This window comes from Jaculus jaculus, chromosome 5 (genome assembly GCF_020740685.1).
Source record: "Jaculus jaculus isolate mJacJac1 chromosome 5, mJacJac1.mat.Y.cur, whole genome shotgun sequence".
Classification (NCBI taxonomy): domain Eukaryota; kingdom Metazoa; phylum Chordata; class Mammalia; order Rodentia; family Dipodidae; genus Jaculus; species Jaculus jaculus.
The window spans coordinates 53219475-53245516 of NC_059106.1; the positions used below are offsets into that span (position 1 = coordinate 53219475).

Sequence of the window (26042 nt, forward strand, 5' to 3'; positions counted from 1 at the left end):
CTTTAATCCCAGCCCTCAGGAGGTAGAGATAGAAGGATCACTGTGAGTTCAAGGCCAGCTTGAGACTACATAGTAAATACCAGATCAGCCCGGGCTAGAGCAAGACCTTACCTCAAAAAATGAGAGACAGAGAGAGAAGGGGAGTTCATGAGTTCATATTTGCCAATAATGTCATATTTATCAGACCATCCGCCTGCAAATGTGAACCGGGGTCCCTGCAGACCCCATAGCTATACTCAGATGCCCCCTCAGGACCTAAAATACAGACAAGGGCCTCTTAGATACACTTTGTGTAACCAGATTCTTCCCCAGAATGTTTTGGAAGAACCCTTGCCCTCACCCTGACCTTTCCTCACTACCACACACACACTCTCTCTGAGCCCCAATGCCCCATGCAGGCATGCCCTGATGTCTCTGCCAGCTCTGTCCTGGACCCTTAGGGTACATCTCTGGGCACTAGCTTTTCTTACTCAGTCTGTGTTGATCACACACTTCCCAGACGCATTTTCCTCCATGTGGGCAGAGGCAGGCACACACTGCTTCCAGTCCTGCAAACAGAGGGTGGGTGGGAGAAGAGGTATGTGTTGGCAAGCAGGAGGAATCCACCACTTCTCTTCAGGGATCCCCACTTCCTGCAGCCACCTCCTCTTCTCTTGCTGCCCCTCCAAGCCACCTACCTTGACTTGATGGGAAGGAGACAGAGGGAAAGGAAATAGAAATACTCGGTACCCTCCATGAACAACAGGGTAACCTGGAGGAAGTCACCTCTCCTGTCTGCATCTGAGTTTTCACACCTACAAAACAGTAGCATTGGTTTAGGGAACGTTTAATGTTTATTTTAGCAAACACTCATATGGAGATCACTAAGTACTCAAGTATCTTAAATGCTTTCAAATACTAATTCATTTCATGGTCATAAGAGTGCTTCAAGGCTTCTCCATTTTACAGTCGGGAGATTGTTGCATAGAAAGAAGGCTAGGTCATCTCCTCAAGGGTCCACAGCTAGGGAATGACGGGTTCAACATTATAACACAAGCAGTCCAGGGCCAGGCTATACACTTAAATATCAAATGCTCACTCCCTTGCTTTCCTAGTTCTCTGAATTTCTATAATCCAGCAACCTAACTGTTTGGAGTCCTGCCTGTTCCAGGTCTTTATTTCCTCTGAGTGGATGTTTTGAGTTGAACTGTGTTCCCACCCCAAGGGATATTCAAATCCTAACCTGTGGCTTCTGTGACTGTGACTTTACTTGGACATTTGCAGATGTCATTCAAATAGGGTGCAGTTATACTGTTAGGGCAAACCCTGCTTAGCAACTTTTTAAGAGAAAGAGAAAAGGATTTGAAGAAAACCATACAGACACTCACAAAAGGTAGATGGCCATGTGAAAACAGAGGCAGAAGGCTGGGGAGAGGGCTCAGGAGTTCAAGGCACTTGTTTGCAAAGCCTGCCAGCTGGGTTCAATTCCCCAGTACCAACACAAAGCCAGACACACAGGGCAGGGTATGCATCTGGAGTACTTAGGCAGTGGCAAGAAGTCCTGGTGTGTTCATTCTCTCTCTCTCTCTCTCTCTCTCTCTCTCTCTCTCTCTCTCTATCTATCTATCTATCTATCTACCTATCTCTCATTGCAAACACAAAAATAAATTTTTAAAAACTTTATTCATTGTTATTTATTTGTTTGAGAGTGACAGAGAGAAAGAAAGAGAGAATGGGCATGCCAGGGTTTCTAGCCACTGCAAATGAATTCCAGATGTGTGCGCCCCCTTGTGCATCTGGCTAACATGGGTCCTGGGGAACCAAGCCTCAAACCGGGGTCCTTAGGCTTCACAGGCAAGCACTAAACCGCTAAGCCATCTCTCCAGCCCACAAAAATAATTTTCTAAAGAAAGAAAACAGAGGCAGAAACTGGAGTGATACAGTTCTGAGCCAGGGAGTGGTGAGAAAATCAGAGAAAGCCTGCCAGGATCCTTTGGTAGAGTCCTCAGAGGGAGCGTGGCTTGCTGACATCTTGATCGCGGACCTTAGTCACCAGAATATAAGAGAATTAAAGCCTCTGGCTTGAGCCACTTGGGCTGTGGGACTTTGTTGTGGCGCTCCAGGAAACTAGGGAAAGAAAATCTTGCTGCCTTAAAGAGAAAGGCACTCTGAAAAATACCTCCAAGTGAGCCACATTCTGTCCCCAGCCAGTTCATCACTCAGATCTCTCTGACTGTCTCTCAGTATAATTTCCATGGCCTTGTAGCCACTCATCCAGGTTGGTGTTATTCATCCAGGCGGCCTTGGTTGTGAAATATAAACTTTGGGCTTGGAGTGGCTAAGTAGACAGGGTTATGGGTAGATGTGGAGAAGTCTTGACCTTCATGAGGGCTGAGAAAAAGACTTTGGGGAGGCTTGGAGTGGGCTTACGGTTCTAAGTGACTATGTCCCTAGGTTTTTCCCCTACTTGCAGGGAAGGTGGACCTTTTGTACTAGAAAGTGGCTCACAGTGCTCAGGCTGCAAGAAGACTGGATTTGGTAGCGAGAAGGGATTGTAGTCCCAGCACCACCCCTTCTTGCCTGTGACTCCATCCATGTTGGTCATTTTGCCTCTCAGCCCCCCATCTCTACTTCACTGAGTAGGAGAGAGTTTAGAAAGGTAGACTTCAGGAAGATGCTCAGTGGCACAGAAGCCAGTTAGGTCCCAGGTGCCTTCCAAACTCCCAGGACCTTGTGAGGTTCCTCGGTACTGCTTCTAAATACCAGCCCCGACCAGCTCGTGGTCGGACCTTGGCTGGCCCTCAGAGGACAGGACTTGCTTTCCACTCTCCACACTATTACTGTCCTCCATCTGTGATAATGGTTTTGTTTCCCTCTGGAGGCTGACACACATGCATACTCACCCTAGGGGACAAACGAGGGGAGCCCAGGTTGAACAGTGAGGTCATGTTGCATGCCTAGCTTACCATCCTTCCCACCCCCTCCGTTCCTTCCAACCAGAGATCCCCCAGATTCCTCCACCAAGGCTCTTCATCAAAGTTCTTCTGCTGGGGTGGGGCACCCCTCTCTTCTGCTGGCCCATACATGCCAGGATAAACATGACCTGTGGCCTCAAGTGGCATGTCTGAAGGTCTGAGAGAGACTTAAAACTTTCCAGGAATCCTAATGTGCCTCCTTTATGTGGTGGGGACTGCTGGCTAAGACCACACTATCTGTGATCCTGAGAGGGAATTCTTTTTTTTTTTTTTTTCAAGGTAGGGTTTGACTCTAGCCCAGGATGACCTGGAATTCACTATGTAGTCTCAGGGTGGCCTTGAACTCATGGCAATCCTCCTACCTCTGCCTCCCGAGTGCTGGGGTTAAAGGTGTGCACCACCACGCCCAGCCAAGGAATTCTTGAACTCCATATGACAGCTCTGTTTCTTTTTTGAAAACATATTTTTTTGCCGGGCGCAGTGCTAGAACAAGACCCTAACTCAAAAAAAGACCATATTTTTATATATTTATTTATTTGAGAGTGATAGAGAGAAAGGGTGCACAAGGATCTCCTGCCATTACAAACAAACTCCAAATGCATGTACCACTTTGTACATCTGGCTTTCACATGGGTACTAGGGAGTTGAACCTGGGTCATTAGGCTTTGCAGGCAAGTACCTTAACCTCTGAGCCATCTCTCCAGTCTGACAGCTCTATTTCTTTCCTCCCACAGCATTTCACCTACCATCCCTAATGTACCCTCAGAACTCACCCTCTTTAGGCACAATCCAGAAAAGAGGAATTATATGGGATAGAAGCCGGGTTGAGAGAGAGCAAGTTTGAACTTTGACTATTTGGCTTTCTGTGTGCCTTTGGGCAAGTCCCTTTACCTCTCTGAGATGGTCTGTAAACTGGACCTTGAGAGCTTGTTTGGCAGTTCCAGCAGGGGAGCGCAGCTACTTGTATACCCTTGACCAAGGACCGGTCCTCCTCTATTTGGGGAAAGTGGTCCTTCCTCTTCGACCAAGCGAGCATGCAGTTTCAGAAGGGGCGCACGTGAAGCGGTGAAAGAGGAAGGGAACACCTGCCTAGAAAGCCAGATCAGCCAAATCAACCTGGCGATCAATGGGGTGACAGATGTCGCAGCCAGATCGCCCTTACATCCTCATCTGCAAAAGGAACCCCACACTCATCTCCCAGTATTTGGTACAGATACTGGCCCAGGTGCAGCACCCAGCACCCAGTGGCCTCTGTAAAAGGCCAGTGGGATAGAAGAGAACATTCCAGCATGGAAGCCAACAGATGTGAGTCTGACTCCCTGCTCTGACCTTTCTCAACTAGAGCCAGTCATTCCACCTCTCTGAACAGCAGCTTCTCTGTAATGTTGAGGCGTTTTCCTTAAGGATGAGATGAGACGTGGGTGCGCAGTCACTGGCTCTACCCTGAGCCTTTGGCCATTGACTCAACTTTGGACTCTTAACTCTAGGCTTCAAATTTAGACGTTGTTTTATTTTTTTTCCACCTTCTTGTCCATATGGCTTCTAGATCTACCTGTCCCTGTTATGATAAGCCTCTGGGCTCCCTGGGTCATCCAAATTTCTACCCCAGAGGTCATACATTCTGGAGCTGTTAAGAAATTTCCTCCGGTGGCTAGTATGGTCAGGGGCAGCTAGTGATGGCTTAGAGCTCTAAGACAAGACAAGCATGGCCAAAGCCCTTGACAGATGAGCTGCCTCAGACCACAGCAACCAAAGCCATCTGCCTGGCTGCATCGTGGCCTCTTGGGAGAGGAAGAGGAGTGACAGCTTGTATCACTTGGCTCATAAATGGACTTACTGGGAAACAGCAGGCTTTGAAGGGGGCCAGCTCCCAGGGGCCCTGCCCAGCACTGAGTCACCTGTTCCTCCAGGAGAGGTTACCAAAGGCCTGAGGGCCCCCCCACCCCCCCCCCAACCGCCAGGCCCAGTGCTTTCTATCATCGCAGGCAGGAGTTAGCCAAGCTTGCTAAGTGGCCTCCAGCTTCCTCCAGAGCTCAGGAGAAGGGGGAGGGGAGGGCGCCGGGTGGGGGGAGGCACAGCGGTGTATGCAGTGTGTGCGCATGGGGTGATTGTCATGGTTACGCTCTGACAAAACAAATGGCCCTGCTTCCTGCAGGCCACCTAAACAGCCATCGCAATGTGGGCATTGATCAAGTCAGACACTAGAGCAGCGAGCGCTGGGCTTGGGTACCAGAGCCCTGGTCTGGGTACTCCCTCCAGTACCTTTGGGCACAGGAAGACAGCCACGGTAACTGGGTAGAGTGTTTTCCAAGACACGTGTTGCTTCTGGGGCAAGGTAAGGGCTGGTCTAGCTGATGTGGTGAGGTGCCAGGAGGAGGGGCTGGTGTTGGGCTGTCCTGAGTGCAGAGGTGCTGGTGTGTGCATGCATGTGTGCACATGGGGAGCGAGTGTGGAAGTGAGTACGAGTGTCGCGCTGCGGGTGCTGTGTGCATTCGGCGCGGTGTGGGGAGGGGCTCAGGAGGTGAGAGCAGCATCCGAAGTGAAGGACGAGACCACATGTTGCTTCCTCCGCTCTTCTCTCCCTCTCTCCTGATCATCTCCCTTAGAGTCTCAGCAACTGTTTGTTTTCTGTGTGTGTTTCTTTCTGCGCCTCCTCCCTGCGTCTTTCTGTCTCAGCTGCACCCCCTTCCTCTCTCAGTCTCCCATTCCTGCCACCTGTTTCTACCACCTCCCGGTCCCCATCATTCCCGATCCGTCCTCTAGGGCCTCAGGGCACTCAGGCGCTCTGCAGGCTACACACCCCCGCTGCCAGGCTTTTGCCAGCTGCCCTCTGAGTGCCTGGTGTGTGACTCTCTCCAAAGCCACGGCTGAGCGTGCACTCTTCTCTGAGCCTCACATCTTGGGCTCCTGCGAGGTAAGGGGTCTCTGAACACAGCTGGCCACGGGCGGGGGAGACTTGGCACTGGGAACCGCATGTCGCGTGGCGTGGTGTCTACTAACATGTCAAACCACACTAGAAGTCCCATCCTAACATCTCCCAGGGGTTCCATTCTGACGCTCTGGTCTGCACTGGCCTCCTGCAGCAGCTGAGGCTTGGCGGTGGGGTGGGTGGCAAACTGCTCCTCCCCTCCCCCACTCCTAAGAGCAACAGGCACCTTCCTGCATGCCCCCGCCTCCCTCCCTCTCTCTCCCCCTCTCCTGCCTCTCTCTGTCTCTCTCTCTATCTCTCCTCCCCACCCCCCCCGACTTAGCAAGTAGGGCCCTTCCTCACTTTCTCTGCTGGGACATAAACCTGTTTCTGGATTTATCTATCTCAACCAGACAGGTCCTAGTAACTGGGCAGAAGCCAAAGGGTAGTGGGTGGCCTGCAATCCTCACATTCGGGTGGAGAACTCAAGGGCACAGGCCTATGTGGTTCGCTACAATCTGGTGAGAGGCTGAGCCCTGTGGCATGGAATGTATGTGGGTCCTTGTGCTGGAGAGGTGCGTGCAGGCATACATATGCAGGGGCGTGTCCCTGGAGGCATGATGTGCATAAAGTGAACCCCAGGAATGGGGGAGGGGAGCTGCGCAATGTGCACATGAACACGTGTTTAGGGGTGTATGTGTGAGGCGCACTTCACCTGCTGGCATGCAGGGATTTAAGACCATACGTGCACATGCGTGTATGGCATGAGCTTACGTAGAGGATTGTGGGTTCAGCCTGACCCTGGCATGGATAGGCAAGACCCCCCCCCCATGGCTGACATGTGACTGCCAGGCTTTCATCTCCTGGTCTTGAGACATCCAACCACCTACAGGGACCATTTCCAACCCAGTCCAGGTGCTGGTCCAGGACTCAAGGGAAGGTAGGCACTGTGCCTCCCTGTGTGACCTAGGGACCCCACTGCTTTTCTGGCAGGAGGAAAGCCAAGGTTCCTGGAGGGAGGGTTGGGTTCTAAGCGGCCTCTCTGCCCTAGCTTCAGGAACTGGGACACTCAGGGGTCTGTGACCTCCCAGACCTTGTGACCACCAGCCCCAGATCTGTCCAAAGCTCTTAGAAGTTTCTTCAAACTGCAGCCAAGTTGTCCCAGCCAGGTGAGGAGTGGTAGGAGACAGGAAGACCTACCTGGATGACAATGCAAGTACCCTACTCAGAGGCGTTGGATACCCCCTGAGACCCCCCTCCTGCCTCGAGCCTGGCCACTCCTGAGCACAGAGTCTCTCTGACTCTCCTTCTCTGGCCCTCTCTCACTGAGAGCACCTTCGCTGACTGTCTGGGTCAGGGAAAGAGGCACCCAAGGGTCTTGTATCAGGACGTTAGTCTTAGGCACCTACTCAGTCCAGATTGTCCTCTGCTGGGTGCTTGGGTTCCTCACAGTGCCTCTGACCAGTAAGCTCCTGAACCCAATGGCCAGACTGTGCAGACTGTCCTGGTCTCACGGACTTCCCTTCTCCAGCCAGACTGAGGCGGGGACATGAGTAAGGCCAAGGAGAGGGTCCGCAGATATTCTGGGGGTGGGAACAGCCCCGCAGGGCCAGTGGGTCACGCCTGGCTTCAGTTCATTGAAGTTCACAAGTCCTTTCATTCCATTAAGTCCCTCATGGAAACCCAGCAGGAAATGCTTCCTCTCTGGCCTCCTGGGGGTACCTTCCCAGCAGCGTGGTTGACACCCCACATTATCTGGGTGCCTCTAGGGAGAGTAAATTGGGATCAGGGTGCTCAGCTAAGACAGCTTTCCAAAGGAAGTGGTGTTAGTGTGGGGATATGGAGGAAGCACCGGCGGAGTGCGGCCACGTGGATGGGAAGAGAGGCTCTAGAAAGGCATTGCTCAGGCCGGGTGAGGCAGAAGGTCCTGGTCCACTGGTGCCAAGTCAACTCGTTCGTAAGAATAGATGTGCTAGGGTGGGGAAAGGGAAAGGAAGCCATGCAAGCCATGGAGCCCTTGGGTGCTACTGGATTGCAGGCACTAGCCTAGGTGCTGGATTTCTACTCTCAAGGGGATGTGGTCTCAAGTGGGGAAGTAACTGATCTTCCCAAGCTTATGTCAACCTATGTCCACAAGAAAGGCTCTTGGATTTGAGATGTTTCAGCTGGTCAAGAGGTGAATTCCCAGGCACTGAGTCAGTCAGAAACACAGAAGCCATTGCCCATATGCATGAGTCACCTGTTGGTCCATTGGGGCAGAGTGGGAGTGAGCCATCTGGGAGAGAACAGAGTTGACAAGCTTGAGGAGTTTTTGCCTCCAATGTCCCATCACTTGTCCCACTGTCTCCGGGGCCTGAGGATGGGCTTACAAAAATGACATAGAATGGATGTGGGTCCCTGTGCTGGAAAGGCGTGTGTGTGGAGGCTGCATAGGAGCAAGACAGAAGACTAATACCTAGTGGACTTGTGTCCTTAACAAGGTTCCCCCTGGTGCTTGATTTCATCCACTCTTTTTTTTAAATTAAATATGGACATATTTTGTATGTAAACAACATATGTTGGTACCATCCTTTCCCTCCTCCCTGCCCATTTTCTGAAGAGGCCTTGCCTCTTTGGGGATGCAGGTCAACTCCATGGAAATTAGGGGTCATGCATTATAGGGGGTGGGGAGAGGCAATGACTCTGTGCAAAATGTACCAACTTGTGGCTCGAACAATCTTTCTGCCCCCTTTTCCACAAAATTCACTGAGACATGCTGGGAGCATTTTAAGTCCACTTCAGTGATGGGTACTTAGGAGTCTCTGGATCTCTGATTTGTCATCCACTCTTTTGAAAATAATTTTTCTTATTATTGACAACATCCCTAATTATAGACAATAAACCATAATCCCCTCCCCCCACTTTCCCCTTCACAACTTCACTCTTCATCATATCCCCTCCCCTTCTCAGTCTCTCTTTTATTTTGATGTCATCATCTTTTCTTCCTATTATGAGGGTCTTGTAAAGGTAGTGCCAGGCACTATGAGGTCATGAATATCCAGGCCATTTTGTGTCTAGAAGAGTGCATTGTAAGGAGTCCCATATTTCCTTTGGTTGTTACATTCTTCCTACCACCTCTTCCACAATAGACCCTAAGCCTTGGAAGGTGTGATAGAGATGTTTCAGTGCTGAACACTCCTTTGCCAATTCTTCTTAGCACTATGATGCCTTTAGAGTCATCTGAGAGGTCACTACCATCTTAAAAGAGAAGCTTCTCTAACCAAAAGTGAGAGTAGCATTAATATATGTATATGAATATTAAGAAAATTGCTGAGTGGGCAGTTTAGTGAACATAGTATATGCATTTAGCCAGATACCAGCAAGTATTACACCCCTAGGGCTCATGACTTCCCCTGTCATAGGGTTTTAGTATCAGGCATGTATTCCTTCCCATGGAGCAGGCCTCTAGTCCAGTTGGAGAGCAGTTGGTTTCCCCCATAACAGCCACTGTGGTACCCGTTGGCTCATGGTGTCCACTGTTGTTTATTTCCATTTATGACTTCTCTCTCTCCCATGGAGCTGCATGCAGTGTAGCTTTTTCTGTCAGCTCCTCTATAGGGAAGAGGTTTTCAGCTTAGCTCTAGCAGGATTTCCCAGTGACCTTGCAGCCCAAGTATGTGGAGTCTTTAGCAATAGGGTCTTACCATCTATTCCTGGTGGGAAACCAAGAGCCTCAGTAATGACCTATAATTTTTGGAGGGCATCAGGGACCTCCCTGTCCAAGAGCTCACTGGAAAATATTCCATCCCTGGCACTACAAATTTTCTAGTAACAATCTATGGCTTCTGGATGTGCCATTGTCCAAAAGAATAGGTTTCCATATGACCTATTCATACTAAGATTTTGATTAACCCTCCCCCACCTTTCCTTTACCCAATCTCTTTCCCTGACTTCACTTAGGCCTTTCTACCCCTAGTAATCTATTTTCCTACTTACATATATAAAATATTATTCCCTTAAGCTCTCCCTCCCTTATAGCCCCTTTCTAGTTTACTGGCCTCTGCTACTGATTTTATATCAACTCACATACAAGTCCAAACATTTGTAGCTAGGAACCACATATGAGAGAGAAGGAGTCTTGGAAATCCCAAAGCACTAGGTTTGAAGGCACACTTCAAAGAGCAGAGCCACTTCTTTTTCTTTCTTTCTTTTTTTTTTTTTTAACAGGAGTGAGGCTAGAGGGGAGGCGGGTTGGCCAAGCATTTCCTGAGCAAGTGCTATAGGCTGGGCATGTGAGGGAAGTGAAAATGAGGAGGAAGTTCACACCACCTTTAGAGGAGATGGTAGGGCCACTTGTGGATGGCAACTCTTAGATTCAGCTGAGTGAAGCTCTGTCCTGAAGGCTCCAAAGAAGGATCTCAGAAGGCTTCGTAGAGGAGAAGGGGACGAACGGAGTGAAGAAGAGGAGGAGGAGGAAGAGGGGCTTGAAAGGGCCCCATGGGAAAGGCAGCTGGATGGCAGAGCTGTGGGTTAAGGAATGAGTATTAATCAGGTCACAAAGTTGGGGCTGACTGGGAACTAGAAACAAGCAACAACTCTGATTTTGCTGGAACACAGGAGGCAAGTAGAAAGATCATATGGGATCAGGCTGTGAAGGTGGATTGGGGGGGGGTCACCAGGAAGCTGCATTTCTCAGGAAGGAGTGCTGGGGGGGAGTGATCATGCCTCAGTAAGACAAGTGCTCTTAGGAATTAAAACATGGCCTCTTGACTCTGCCCCGGGATGTGGAGCGATCCTGAGACCTCCAGTCCCATCTCCAGTCTGAAAGCCTGTTGCTAGGTGATGGGTGTAAATATGCCTGAGAAATCCAGGAGGTCTCCATGGAAAGAATGTTCTCCCGTCCCATGACCACTGGGGACAAAACTGCCCATCCTGGAGACTGCTCAGAGGGTCCTTCAACATAACTACCCTGGAATTGTGACAAAACCAGAGAGAGGAGCTGAGCATGGCCTAGAATGGGGCCACTGGTAGGGGTAGTTACAGGCAAGGGTGTAGCCAGGTCTACCTGGTTAGCATTGTATCCATCCTTCCTTGTTCTGACCCTAGACAGGATCTGCCTAACTGATACCTGAGACTGAACAGAAGTGAAATTGTAGCTTTAAAACAAGTCCTCATCATAAAAAAATAATAAATTAACTGAGCCCCCAGGAGCTGGGGAAATGGTTCAGTTGGTAAAGCACTCACCACACAAGCATGAGGACCTGAGTTCAGATGCCCAGTGCCCCACCTAAACGCTGGGTGTTGCAGCAGCATGGGCTTGTAATTCCAGCGCTTGGGAGGTGGAAACGGACGGATCACCAGGGCAAGGTAGCTAGCTAGACAAGCCAAACCAGTGAGCTCTCAGTTCCGTGAGAGACCCGGAAGTGAAAAGCAACTGAGGATGACTCCGGATGATGACCTCCATGCGCACATGCACTCACCCACATGCATTGTGAACACACACACACGCGTGTGCACGCAGAACAAAGCACTGAGCACCATGAAAGTGGTCCCTGCATAAACACTTGTCCTTGCGCAAGGCCCATGTCAGTCCCTGCCCATCAGTCACCATCTACATCCATCAGTATCTTAGTGGGTGGTTGCTGGGTAGGAAAAGCAGGTTACCATACAAAGCCTGATTACATGGTGGGACTGAAACTTGGTGGAAGGTGGAAGGTTCAATGAGGACATATGAAGGGGGTGTCGGAGGGCACTTCTTGTCCCATGCAATGTCACAGACAAGGGAGAACCTGGACATTAGGCTAATGAGTGACAGAAAATGAGAAAACTGACAAAGGTGAGTCCATAAGGAGAAACCTGGAACATACAGTGAAATACAGAAAGTCATAAACAAATGTTGTTTGTTCTTTCTTCACTGGAAGGTCTGGCATATGGTTATAACTGCAGCCTTATTCTAGCCTGGCATAGGATCTCTTTCCATAGTTTTAGTTTCACTTTTTCAAAAGGAGATACTAGTTGAACCCTTTTCTTTTACCAAATTTCATATGAAATGTTGGTCTCTCTTTGGAGAGGATTCACTTCAAGTGTCCATTTATGATCCAGTTGTTGGGAGAACACAGAGGCTGTCTGTAGTGTTTGAACATTTGTGACTTATGAAGGAGTAGGTAACTATGGAACCCTTTCTGGAATCATGCATTTTTGCCTTTTGGCTCTCTTGCGTCTGTATGATCTAGCTCACCCCACATTATTCTGTCATTTATTTAACCTTTAATGAACTCCTGCTGGTAGCTAGCTCGATCAGTTACTTTCTCACCACTGGGACAAAATACCTGACCAGAAGCAGCTTATGGAAGGGAAGGGAAGGGCTCATTTCAGCACACAGTTTCTAGTGGGAGTGCAGTCCTGGTGGGGAAAGAAAGCATGGCAGGAGCAGGCTGCTGACATCAGCACATCAGCAGGGAGGGAAGCAGAGAGCAAGTAGGGCTGGGCTGTGACACGTGAGGCTCGCCCCCGGTGACTCAGTTCCTCCAGCGAGGCTCCACCTCCTAAAGGTTCTAGAGCCTCCTCAAACAGCACCATCAGCTGGGATTACCTATGCATACACTCAAGTCTATGGGGGACGTTTTACGCTCAGACCACCACGCTGGCCACTCTCCTAAGGCCTGGAGATAAATTGTTGATAAAACCTGCCAAAAATCTCTGCTTCTGTGGGGCTTATATTCTAGCGGACACACGAGCCAATCTCACATTCCTCCGCTTCTTATTCTCTTTCCCGGCACAGTGGCACTGTGGGATCATCGTTTTAGCTCAGAGGCACAAACACTTACGGCTTATGCTGTAGTTACAAGAAGCAACATCCCCATGTCCTGTGTGTGCCACATGCCCAAAGCAGGTCATGCCATCATTCCTAGATCCAGATCAACAGAGGCTCTTCGGGGACATGCACCACTGTGATGACCATGGCAAGAAATAGGACTTGGCCAGACACAGCCCGCTTCCACCCAGAAGTGACAGGCTTCACTTCAGCATATTTCATTGGCTGAAGCAAGATGCCCACCACACCCTTAGGGGGATGGGGACATGGAGCATGCCCTGTGCCCAAAGGAGAATATAGGAGCTCTTCCCAGCGTGTGGTCATGAGTAGGTTTTAATCAAAAGAGGAACATGAAAGTTTTTGTCCAAGTATTAACAGGACACAGGGCAGAGAGGTCAGCCTGGGGCAGTCTCTTCTAGGATCTTAACCTTGTCACTGATGCTCAGCTCTGACCAGCAGATGTGACATCCTTGTGGTCAGCAGAGTCAAGCTCCTGCCCTTCTCAAGCCTCAGCCTAGCAAAGCAACAGGTTAGTTTTAACAGAAAGCTCTGCCCTCATGTTGCTTTCCTCCTGAGCCTGTTTCCCTGTCTTTTTATGTCCCTCTTCTTGATCCCTAGTTTCTCTTTATAGATGGAAAAGTGCTCTGATTACAGATTGATTTATACTCTATGTGTGTGCACATTAGGATCACATCTTTGACTCCATGTTGAATGTGAAAGCATTAATCGATCACACGCTACAATCTCCCCATATATACAGCACTAACAGCATCAGTTTCAATACTGAAGACCTTTCTTGAGATTCCCATTTTTTAATATTTCATTTATTTATTTGAGAGAGAGGCAGAGAGAGAAAGAGAGAGAATGGAGGCACCAGGGCGTCCAGCCACTGCAAATGAACTCCAGACACATGAGATACCTTGTGCATCTGGCTTTATGTGGGTACTGGGAAATCCAACCTAGGTCCTTAGGCTTTGCAGGCAAGCACCTTAACCACTAAGCCATCACTCCAGCCCAAGGTGCCCCATTTCTAAGAGATTGCTTCCAAATCTTTTGGAGGGCTGGGCTTGACCAGATCTCTCCCTGATCTCAATATCACTACATAGGACCAAGCCACACACCCCTCTTCCAAAGTCAACCAGAAACTGCGTATGGTGATGCATGCTTGTAGTCCCAGCACTAGAGAGGATGAGGCAGGAGCGCCGTGGGTCTGATGCCAGCCTGGGCTATATAGTGAGTTCCAGGCCAGTCTGGGCTGCACAGCAAAACCCTGTCACTATGCACAGCCTATCGTCCTAATAGTTTTGGGCAGCAGGCTTCACTAGTGGGCCCTTTTCATAAATCAGAAAACAAACGCTCTGTCAGATGAAACAATGTACCCATATCACAGAAAGGCACACACTGGAGCCTAGCTCTAAGCTGAATTCTGTTGGACTCCAGAGCCAACACTTTAGGCTCCAAGGCCAGCTGAGCAGGGGCCTCTGCAACCGCCTCTTCTCCTGCCCACTGGCCCTGCTTGGCTTAGTGTCTGTTGCTGACAATTCCAAAACGGCGCACTGTAACGCCACCACTTTCTGCTGTCTGTAGGACTGAGCGGGTTTCTTCACCTATCTTGTGTTCTCTTGGACCATCTGTAAAACAGAACAAGCAAAACCACCTTAGTACTTGAAGGGACCCAAGGAATCAGGACAATAATCCATGTGAATTACTTGTCCCAGTGCCTGACGCACTGACAGACTGTTCAAAAGTACCAGGAACCTTTACATCCCCAAATCCTATTTCCTTAAACCTGCTTGGCAGTGAGGGACTTGACATCCCAAAGCATGGGCCCTGCCTACTCTTGATCAGCCATCAGCTGTCTAGAACCAGCCAGGGAGGGCACTGCGCGAAGTTCATCCCAGGATGGTGTTCCTGCAGCTCGATGTCCCCAGGAGTCGGTCTTGAAGCCTCTCCCTGAGGTCCCTTGTGCCTCTTCGTTCAGCTGGTCTCCCTGTGGAGGTCACCTTGCCTGTGTCGATGCAGGAAAGAGAGCAGTGGTACAGGCCGCCACCCTTCCCCCACCCTGCCAGGTACAGCAGAAGGGCAGGAACCAGGGCAATGTGGAGGCATGAAGGTTACCCCAATGTCAAGGGAAACCAGAGTATGACGGGCTGACTGTGGGTGCACCGATTGGGTCCTGGGGCCTGGGCTGGTTGGAGGGAGTGCGGAGTACAGGGAGCCGGTCTACAGTGCCGACCACGGGCTTGGATCCAAATTGTGGCTATCAACACTGGCTGTTTGACCTTGAGCTTGACTTAACCTCTCAGGGAATTGGTTTCCTCCCCTGCAAAACAGGGGTGATCTTCCCTACAAGGTCCTTCTGAGAATTAGGTGAGACCATGTCCCAGCACCCCAACCCCACGAAGTGTAGATTAAGTAGTCAACAAGCAACCCCTTCAAATGGCCGGACACCAAGGGTATGACGCAGGGCATAGCTGCCCATCTCCCAAGCTAGCATCCCAGTCCCTGCTCCATCCTTAATTTATGAGCATGCTGCCGCGGGCATGGGTTGTAACCACAGCAGGTCTTGGTTTTTCTGAAAAAACAATAGTCATACCCACTTCACTGTGTGGTCCTGAGGTTTACCTCACCAGCTCATGAGGCGCATCCAGGGTAACACCAGGCATGTGGTGATTGCTTAGTATGCTCAGCTGTTTTATTGTTTGTTTGGCCTGTTTGGGTGGATGTGTGTGCGTGCGTGAGTGCGTGCATGTGTGTGTAGATGCACACGCCCCCTGCGCCCAGGGGCCAAGGCTAGATGTGGATGCTGGCTGTCCTCTTCTGTGGTTCTGTATTGCTTCCTTGTGACGAGGCCTCTCTCTGAACCTGGAGCTCTCTGTTTCTCAGTTAGACGGGCTGACCAGGGAGCCCCAGGAATCCTTTTATCTCTGCCCCCTCGGCAGTGAGGCTACAGGCCATGCCCAACTTTTTACTGGGGTTCTGGGGCTGAACACAGATCCTCATGCTTGTGTAGCAAGTGCTCTCTCTTCATCCCCTTACTGTCATTATTATTTTTCTAGAAAAAAATGTATTTTTTTATGTTGAGAGAGAGAGAGACAGGCAGAGAGAGAGAGAGAGAGAGAGAGAGAGAGAGAATGAGCGCACCAGGAACTTCAGCCTACACAAACAAACTCCAGACACGTGCACCCCCTTGTACACACGTGCAACATTGTGCACTTGTGTCACTGTGTGTCTGGCTATGTGGGACCTGGAGTTTCGAACATGAGTTCTTAGTCTTTGCAGGCAAGTGCTTTAACTGCTAAGCCATCGCTCCAGCCTATTTTTTTTAATTGTTTGGGGCACCAGTCCATATGCTGGGAAGTAGAACAAGGGACTTCTCTGAGTCCTACTCTGGGCCCTAGACTCTTAGAAATATTAGGAAAAGACAGGCATTCAATCAGTAACCCATCAATCTTTATGCCTGGCCTCTGGGCTGTGTGCCGGGCTCAAGAAGCTTGGGCAAAGCAGTTATGTGTAACCTCCAACTGAAGTCTGCATGCAGCGGGTGGTGGAGCTGGCACTCAGACTTATGAGAGCATTTATTACCTGTGCAGCACCTTCTGCCACCCACATGGCCACTCCGCACCATGCGAAGGGAGAGCCTGTGGTGGCGAGTAACCTTACAGCTCGGTGCCCACTGAACTAGAACTTCAGAGGGAAGCTGGGACAATGAACACGTTCTGATGCCAACACCTGGGAAGGGGCTCTGGGATGCTTGGACACAGGTCCCAGGGCTGTAAGTGGCTGAGGTCACCCTGAGACATGTCAGATGCTGAGGGGCCCAGGAAGAGTCTAAGCGGGTGGGTGAATGAGAGGTGAAGAACGTCCCAGAGAGAAGTGTCAGCCAAGGAGTTGGCACCCACGGCTGAGGACCATCATGGGCAAGCACCCTCCACGCAGGCTCTCCCCTGTACCCCCGCACTTTCCCGGCCACCCCCTATTGCATGGAGAAGGAAACTGAGCTTTGAAGACCCTCCCAATGGGAAAGAGGTAGACATGGAAGAGGAAAGAAGGTTCCAGGAAGGGAAATGAGCATCCTTCTCTGTCCTCTCTCCATGTAGAGGTGTTTGGGAAGTCACTTTTCACATCCTCTGGAACCTTAGAGCGAGAAGCCACTCTACGGGGCTGTTCCAGTATAGCCCTCCCTCTCTGCTCCGTCATCCCAGACTCTCTTCCACAGGCAGCATGGGTTGGCGATAGGGATGAGTCTGGAAGCTGCATGGGGATTCATTTAGTGCCTCTCCATGGGGCTGGCAGCTCAGTGAGGTGAGCTCATCTTTAAAGGCTCTCTGGAAAGGTGACATAAACTGATTTGTGCAAATGGAATTCAATGTTCCCAGCACATGTGGGCTCATTTCTGAAAGGCCTTCAAGGACAGAGGCTTGAGCGCTGGAACCTCACTGGACCCCCAGGGAACAGACATCCATCCACCCGCCAGTAGCCACACTTATGTGCACTTAAACCATCTCCACCCTGATCTTCCCATCTTCCAAAGAGGAATCTTGGCAGAGACCCACAGCTGGCCTTCAGACTGGGCCTGCTGGTTTCTCCCTTCTCAGTGGGTCAGAGGCAGCCTCTTATCGGGAAGTCTCAGAAAGCTTGGGCTGTCCTGAACACTGGCACTGGCTGGACTCCAGGCTCCCAGGCAGCATGAGGACACTAAGCACAGAGAGGCTGGCCATCCCGTGTCCTGACTATTCCTCCACCCCTTCCCCAGAGGAGATGACAGCTGCCTCTGGGATGGGATCCTGGAAGCTTTGGGTTAAAATAGATGAATTTCTCTACTGTTTTACAGTTAGAGTGTAATGCGCCTATAGCCAAGGTCTTATGCCCACCCCTTGACCTAGTCCACCCTATTCAGTCATGACATCCATCCATTCATAAATAGTAGATACGGGGCTGGAGAGATGGCTTAGCGGTTTTGCGCTTGCCTGTGAAGCCTAAGGACCCCGGTTCGAGGCTCGGTTCCCCAGGACCCACGTTAGCCAGATGCACAAGGGGGCACACGCATCTGGAGTTTGTTTGCAGAGGCTGGAAGCCCTGGCGCGCCCATTCTCTCTCTCTCCCTCTATCTGTCTTTCTCTCTGTATCTGTCGCTCTCAAATAAAAATAAATAAAAATTTTTAAAAAATTTAAATAAATAGTAGATACGGCATCCATGCTGTGTGTGTGTGTGTGTGTGTGTGTGTGTGTGTGTGTGTTTAAGACAGGGTCTTGGTCTATAGACCAGGCTGGTCTCATACTGTGATCTTCCTGCCACAATCTTCCAAATGGTCGGATTCCAGGCAGCTGCCACCAGGCCCCAACCCCTTCATTGTTGACCATCAACTCTGGACCCTGCACTGAGGTGAGAGACAGTGTTCATTTTATTAATGTGTTTTTAAGATATTTTAAAATTAGGTTCTTTTTTAAACTTTATTTTTGTTTATATATTTGAAAGAGAGAATGGGTGCTCCAGGAGCTTCAGTCTCTGCAAAGGAACTCCAGACGCATGTGCGCCATCTTGCACCTGCCGTACGTGGGTCCTGGGGGACCGAACTGAGGTCCTTTGGCTTTGCAGGCAAACACCTTAACTGCTAAGCCATTTCTCCAGCCCTAAGATATTTTTTTTTATTTATTTGCAAACAGAGAGAGAGATAGGAGACAAACAGAGACAATGGGTGCCCCAGGGCCTCCAGCCACTGCAAGCAAACCTCAGATGCATGCACCACTTTGTGCATCTGGCTTTATGTGGGTACTAAGGCATCGAATCCGGGTTGTTAGGCTTTGCAGGCAAGTGCCTTAATCTCCGAGCCATCTCTCCAGCCCTATTAATGTATTTTTAATTAATCTTTTTAGGTTGCCATACAAAGTCAGGAGTTTCATTACAGCATCGCTATACATGTGTGTTCTCACTCATGCCTTTCCCTTTACCTTCCTGGCTGCTTTCCCCATGCCCCCCAGCTCATTCCTTTCCCTCTCCCAGTTGATCTTACTTTCTGCTTTCTTGTTACATATATTCTATTACCTTCTATATTTCCCACCTCTTCCTCCTCTTTCATGATCCCCTTTCAAGTTTGTCACATACACACATACACACACATAAATACACACATAACTATATACATACGTATATAATTTTAAATCTAGGTTCTACATAAAAGAGAACGCATATTGTCTGTCTTTCTGAGTTTGACTTATTGCACTTAACACAATAATTTCCAGTTCTATCCATTTTCTTATAAATGTCATGGCTTCACTTTTACGGCTGTGTGAAATTCCATACATTCATCTGTTGATGGACATCTATAGTTCCGTTTCCTGGATCTTGTAAATACAGCCCCCCAAAACATGAATGTGCAAGTACTCTGTAATATGTTGACTTGCAGAGCCCCTCAGGTACATACCCAAGAGATATAATTTTGGTTTTTTAAACTTTTTAATTATTTATTTCATGTATGTGGGGTGCACTCTAACTTCTGGGAGTCTTCCTCTCCACTCTTGCCTCTGCTCTTTATGAGCCCTGGGCTTCTCCTGGCTAGGCCTCCCATTGCCATAGGCATTCTGGGACTATAGCTGTCTGCACCACTTTGTGGCCTGCTTGACAGAGCTCTGAGTATCAGACATGGGTTGACAGACTTGCGAGCAGTGCCTTTAACTGCTGAACCTCAGTACCCCTTTTTCCAGGAATCTCCGTGCTGATATCCATAGTGGGTGGGTGTACTAGTTTATGCTCCCACCAGCAGTGAATGAGGGTCCCTCTGTCCCACAACCTCACCATCACACCAGCATTGGTGGTCTTTTTTTTTTTTTTATGGCAGCCACTCTGTTTAGGGAGAGATGGAATCTCAAGGCAGTTTTAATTTGCATTTCCCTGATGGCTAAGGACATTAGACACTGTTTCATATCTTCATTGGCCATTTTTATTTCTTCTTTTGAGAACTGTCTATTTGGCTCATTGGCCCATTTGTTGATGGCATGACTTGGTGTCAGGTGCTTATGTTGACGGTTCCCTTAGGCATGAAGACCCAGCCTGATGTGCGGCTGGCAAAAGTTCCCTCCCCCCATACACACACACTCTATCAGCTGTCCTCACTCGCTGCTGATTGTTCTCTGGGCAGATGCTTTTAATTTCGTGTAATTCCATTTGCCAATTCTTGGACTTATTTCCTGTGCTATAAGAGTCCTCTTCAGAAAATCCTTACCTATGCCTATAAGAGACAGAGTTCTTGCCTCCAGTTCTAGGAGCTAATGTGTTGGTGAGGAACAAGACACCTGGTCTGAGAACAGAGGCCATGTTTTTTGTGATTCTTGCTATGTCCTTGCGTCTGGCCACAGTGGGTATGTCATGTGTGTCTTTTGACTGGGTCTCGCATACCCTAGTTAGATATGTGAATGAGAAGGTGGGGGAGACCCTCTTTTTCAGAAAGGACTCTGAAGTGGTTTCATGGTTGTAGGGGCCTTTGATCTGGGCTCTGGGGGTTGCATTCCTGGCCAAGCCAGTGGTATCAAAAAGAGGGAATTCGTAGGAACATGGAGGGGTCTTGACGGGCTGGAGGAGGGGGTAAATGCAATGGGCATGGAGGCCAAAACCATGGCTGGACTTTTCATCTACATTGACTGGCTGTGGGCCTGGGATGGGGAGGTCTCAAAGGAGACCAGAAAGTGAGAATCTCAGACTTCTACAAGCTTAGGACAGTCATACCCAACCCAGGGAACACACGGACAGTGGCTCACTCTCATGGGAGAGTTGGTGCTGCGACGATCTAGGCTCCCTAAGGGGCTATGATAGGGCTTTCTGGAAGAACCGACAATGGGGAGAGAGGTTAGGAAATGAATCTGGAGGGGGTGGGGATGGGGGCGGGGTGGGTTTCAGGAGAACACGCTGGCAGAAACATCGGGGCTTGGGGGAAAGCTTCAAGCTGGAGGTAGGGTAGCCTGTGGTAAAGCTCTTGAACTCATTGTCCTGCTGCCTGGGCCCAGCAGCCAGCCCTGTGACTCACTGGCTGTGTGGCCTTGGGTAAGTTCTCTTACTTCTCTGAAACTTAGTGTTTTGTCTCTAAAAGAAGGGCAGAAAAAAAATATGTACTTCTGAGAGATGTTGAGAGATTGTGGTAAAAACGCTTGGATTGGAGTTTCATCCATTCAGGACGTATTTTCTGTGCACCTGTCATGCACCTGACATACTCTGTAGATAGCAGACATAGTCGTGATCAAACTAAAAAAAAAAATCCCTTCCCACTTTAAAGTGGGGAGATACATCAAATAAGATGAACAACACACACTTTTTGGCAGGTGATGATGTATGCACAGGAAGAATGCAGAGGAGGCTGGGAAGTGTTGGGAGTGGTGGTCTTCAGTTGGGGAGGTACAGCCACCATCAAGGGGGACTGAAGTCCAAGGCATAAGAGTGGGAACTAAGGAATCCAAGCAAGAAGGAAGCAGGGCATGGCTGGGGAGGTGACTCAGCAGGTCAGAATGCTTGCCATATAAGCCATGGGAGCCCGAGAGAGTCTGAGTTGCCTTATGCTTAAAGCCTCAGCACCCACATAAAAAGTGGGTTCCCCAAAGCCATGTAAAACACTGGATGTGACCGCACATGCCTGTAACTCTAGTCCTGTGGGGAGCGGAGGTAAGAGAATTGCTGGGCTTACTGGTCAGTCAGACGAACGAAGAAACAGCAGCTCTGGGTTCAGTGAGTGACTTTGTCTCAAGGAATCATGGAAGAGTGGTAAAAGATGACACTGACATTCTCCCCTGGCCTCCATCTCTGTGTTCATGGGGCACATACACCTGCATGCACATGAATACACACACACACACACCATATACACACAAGTAATATATGTATATAGAAATTAGGAAAGGTTACTGACATGCAGGGGAGCCCAGAAGTAAAGGCCAGAGCTGATTCTGAGGGTGCCAACAGAACCCAGATAATGGCAGGACTTGGGAACAGGGGAAGTCATAAGCTAGAGACCAAATGTTTGCTGAAAGGAAGGTATGAATGGAATTTGGAGAGAACAAGCAATAAGAGATAGCATGGGCTAGAGATGTGGCTTAATAGTTAAGGTGATTGCTTGTGAAGCCTAAGAATTCATGTTTGAATCTCCAGGTCCCACATAAGCAAGACACACAGTGACACAAGCATGCAATGTCGCACATGAGCCATGTATCTGGAGTTCATTCATAGCAGCAGAAGGCCCTTTCATGCCCATTCTCTGCCTCCCTCTCCTCTCTTTCTCTCTCTCTCTCTCTCTCTCTCTCTCTCTCTCTCTCTCTCTCTCACTCTTTCACAAAACAAATAACATAATTTTGAAAGAAAAAGAGCTGGCAGCCAAACACCACCAGGGCCCAGGATGAAGGTTTTTCAAGACTGAGTGATGTTCTCAGAGCAGCCATAGGGACCAAGGAGAGCCTCTATCCCCTCCCAACCCTGAGGCAGGGCAAGGATCAGCAGTCCCTCCTGCTACAGTTCTGAAAGAGCGGGTACCCAAGCCAGGATGAGGCACCCCAGGAGCCCCACAGACCACAGAAATCCCACTGGCTACAGATGGAGTCATGGCTGCAGGAGCCATTGTGAGGGATTCATGGATAGGAGCTAACCCAGAGACTCCGAATGGTGGAGAACCCCTGTGAATTGATGATCTGCTACAAAAGAGTGAAGCCTATGTTCAGGAAGGGAAGGGAGGCATGGGGCTCTGAGCGATGAACACTAGACTGACGTCAGCCTTAACAGTCCCTGGGTATGGTGGCCATGGGACTTGACTGCCCAAGCAGGACCAATGAGAGGCCCCGAGATGGCCAGCCTGGCATTATCCTGAATGGATCAGCTCACTCAACAGGTATTTATTCATTCCTACTATTAATGCAAGCACCATTCAAAGGGCTTGGGGCTTATCGGTGAGAAAATCGGGCCTCAACCTTGCCCTTGCTGAGGGGCAACAGATGACAAACAGCAGATGCGATGAATATTCATCAGCGCTGGGCTGGAGAGGCAAGTTATGGAAAGCAGGACAACAGAGCGGGGTGAGAGCCTGGAGCAGGGCGGGGAGCAGGATTACAAGAATAAATAAGGAATGGAAGGAAGCGCTGTCTGAACAAAGCAATGTGAGAAGGTAAAGTAGCCTCGCACACATCCAGGGGAAAGCATTGCCGGGAGTGGGAAGAGCCAGTGCAGATGACCCAAGGTTGAAGAGCTGGCGCAGACACACCAGCCAGAAGAGGACGCCGAGGGAAAACCAGGCAGCAAGACCTTGAGGGGCACAGGGAAGACACCAGGGGATTTGAGTCAAGAGTCACTTGAATGGACTTTTGTCTTCGAAGGATTGTCCTTGGCTGCTCCATTGAAAGTCGACTGTGTAGGTTGGAGAGATGGCTTAGCAGTTAAGGCACTTGCTTGCAAAGCCTAAGGACCCATGTTCGACCCCCAGATCCCACGTAAACCAGGCGCACAAGATGACGAATGTGCAAGGGTGCACGTGCGCAGGAGGTGGTACATGCATCTGCAGTTCGACTGCAGTGACTGGAGACCCTGGCATGGCAATTCTCTCTCTCCCTCTCTCTCTTAAAAAATTTTTTACAAAATCTTGAGAAACAAGGAATGGCCCCTGTGGAGGTGAAAAGAGAGGGTCAGGGTCCCAATGGACACCTTCATTGACTAACTCTTCCCCTAGTTTCTGTACTCACACCTGTCCCATCTCCCACAGTGACCCCAGGACCAAGTGTCCTCTCGTGTCACTCATTCATTCATTCATTCTCGCACTATAAATACTTACTGAGCCACTTACAACAGCAATTATTTAGGATTTATCTCTTTTTGGTGTGTGTGTGTGTGTCTGTGTGTCTGTGTGTGTGTGTAGGTGTGTGCATGCCACGGCTTGTGTGTGAAGGTCAGATGACAACCTCGGGGCATTGGTCCTAACCTTCCACTAGCTGTCATTACTGTATCTTCTCAACTCAGTTTCCTCTGCTGCGAGATTATAACCCCCCTGAGGATACAACTGTGTCTTATCATTGTACCCCCAGTGAGTAGCTAGCTAATTTAGGATCTGGAGTACAGTAGGTGTTTATCAATGCTGCAAAATGATAAAAAAAAAATATATACATGAACAAGGTCCTCCAGGATTTAAACTTTACTCCAAGAGGTATGAACGTGTGTGCGTGTGCATGTGTGTTTGTGTAGAACGTGAGCCCGCATGTGCCACAGCATACGTGTGAAGAGCAGAGGACAACTTCAGACGACCATTTGTGCCTTCTACCTTGTCTGAGACAGGATGTCACCATTTCACTGCGGGGTTCACCAGGCTAAATGGTCTGCAAATTGTCAGGTGATTATCCTGTCTTGGCCTCCCTTCTTGACTCGGCATGGTGGGGATTACAGGGCCAGCCCTACAACGTCTAGCTCTACGTGGGTTCTGGGAATTCACACTCATTTACTCACCTTGTGCAGCAAGCGCTTATCCACTGAGCCATCTCCTCAGACCTTCCCAGGGGTCCTTAACAGGTCATTGTACAGTCAGTCTGGCCTTTGTTAGCAGACATCTCTCATCCAAGCCCCACTCTCTGGGCAGTGTGGTAGGACTGGGCTGAAGCAGAAACCCTTGGCAAGCCTCCTCCTCATGAAGTACTAGAGTTTAAGTCCACGTTCGCTGACCGTCTAGGCACTGGTTTCCCTGAAGCTGCATTCCGCCATGGACATTCTAGACAGGAGTGAGCACAGGGGAGAAGGAGAAGGGGGAGGAGGAGAGGGCCAGCAACAGGATATGTAATCCAGTCAGGAAATTAACTCTGTCATCTTTGTTCTGCCACCTGGGAGGGGCCAGCCTCTGCTCTGGCCACTAGGATAAGAAAATTCCTGAAAGAAGACAATGGAATGAGCAGCCTGCCTCTATCTGCCTCCAGTTATCTGTCAGCCTGTCAGGAGATAAGGCAGGCTGAAAGAGAGAGCGACAAGGAAGGACATAATTAAAATGGCTCTGGCCTGGCAGGTGGGGGAGCACCAGAGGATGGCAGGAGGGCCGTGAAGAGAACCCGGAGGGGGCGTGTGTCCTGCCTTTAAAAAATGCCAATCATCTATTTGGATGGCAACAGGCCACCTGCCCATGGAAGCTTTGCCTGGCTCAGAGATAGAGAAGAAAACCCAGAGAGACCCCCACCTTGAACTTGTATTCCACTCCGTCTGCTTTCCAGCCCTAAGAGCTGGGTGTTTGCATGAGAGGGCCTCGGGGTATCGATTTGCTGTCCTGAGAAACCCTCCGCGCTCTGAAGGCCTCTACACGGAAAGGATAAAAGCTGATCACTTTTTTATTCTCAGGCAGCGCTGAGAGGTCAATGAGGAGCAAAAATAGATCCGACCCACATCCATGTACGGAGAGCAGACGATAACAAAATAAGCTCCCAGAACAAAACGTGGCTCAGTGAACCGACAGAAACATGCTGTGGGAGAGAAGAGCGGTTGTCGGAGAGGGAGGCCCAAGGGTGCCGGGCACAGGTGGCCTGACCTCCCTGGGGAGAGGTCACTCTTTGACACTCGAGGAGGAGGTCGGTGGGTGAAAGGCGGACATGGGGCCAACACGAACGGGCCCAGAGCTACACATGCATGAAGCGGGGCGGCTGCCGAGACCCGCCTAGCGTGTTGGGGAACCTGGCTGATGTAGGCAAGGAATGGCCACAGCAGACCATAGGCCACCTGCAGGAAGCCTGCAGGAGATTAGGTAGAGAGGATGGCTCGGAGCTAGAGCATTGGTGGCAGGGAAAGTGAGACATCAATAGAGGTAATAATGGCTTTTCCACCCTGGCTGTGGCTCTGGTATAAGATCTGGCAAGAGAAGGGTACTAGAAATGACACCTAGAGCTGTCCTGATTGGGTACCTTTAGGGATCTCCTCACTGCCCTCACCACCCAAGAAATGACCACAGTGGATAGACCCTCTGCAGCTAGAGAGTGGGGGCTCAGCAAGCTATTCCCATGCCCTTGAGGCCCAGAGATCAAAGGATGTACAGGGATGAGGCAAGAGCCGAGCCCCTGATTCCCATCGCAGGGTGGATGGCTGAGAGAGGACCAGGCCGGGTGGGCAGCTACTTGGGACTGATCCTGACTGTGCATGAGTCATAACAAGCCTCAGCTTTTCTATCTGCGATCAAAAAAAAAAAAAAAAAATCGATGAGAAGTTAGGGAAATGGCTCCATTGGTAAAGTGCTTGATGAGGACCTGAGTTGGATCCCCAGAACCCAGGTTTAACGAAGCTGAGCTGGGGCTAAGACGATGGCTCAGCAGATAAATGCCTTTGCTTGCAAAGCCTGCTAGCCAGGGTTCAGTTCACCAGCACCCACATAAAGCCAGATGTACAATCAAAGCAGAGTTTTAA

The 26042-nt window shown here is 49.8% G+C and overlaps 1 protein-coding gene across 1 annotated transcript in view; it reads left to right on the forward strand.

Moving 5' to 3' along the window:
* The first annotated feature begins 5153 nt into the window (after nt 1–5153).
* The window catches only part of Vwa5b1 (von Willebrand factor A domain containing 5B1), a 68657-nt gene continuing 47768 nt past the window's right edge, over nt 5154–26042 (forward strand). The window contains exons 1-2 of the mRNA XM_045150627.1: nt 5154–5289; nt 5561–5868. The gene's annotated coding sequence lies outside the window, so the exon portion shown is untranslated. The remainder of the gene's footprint in view (nt 5290–5560; nt 5869–26042) is intronic.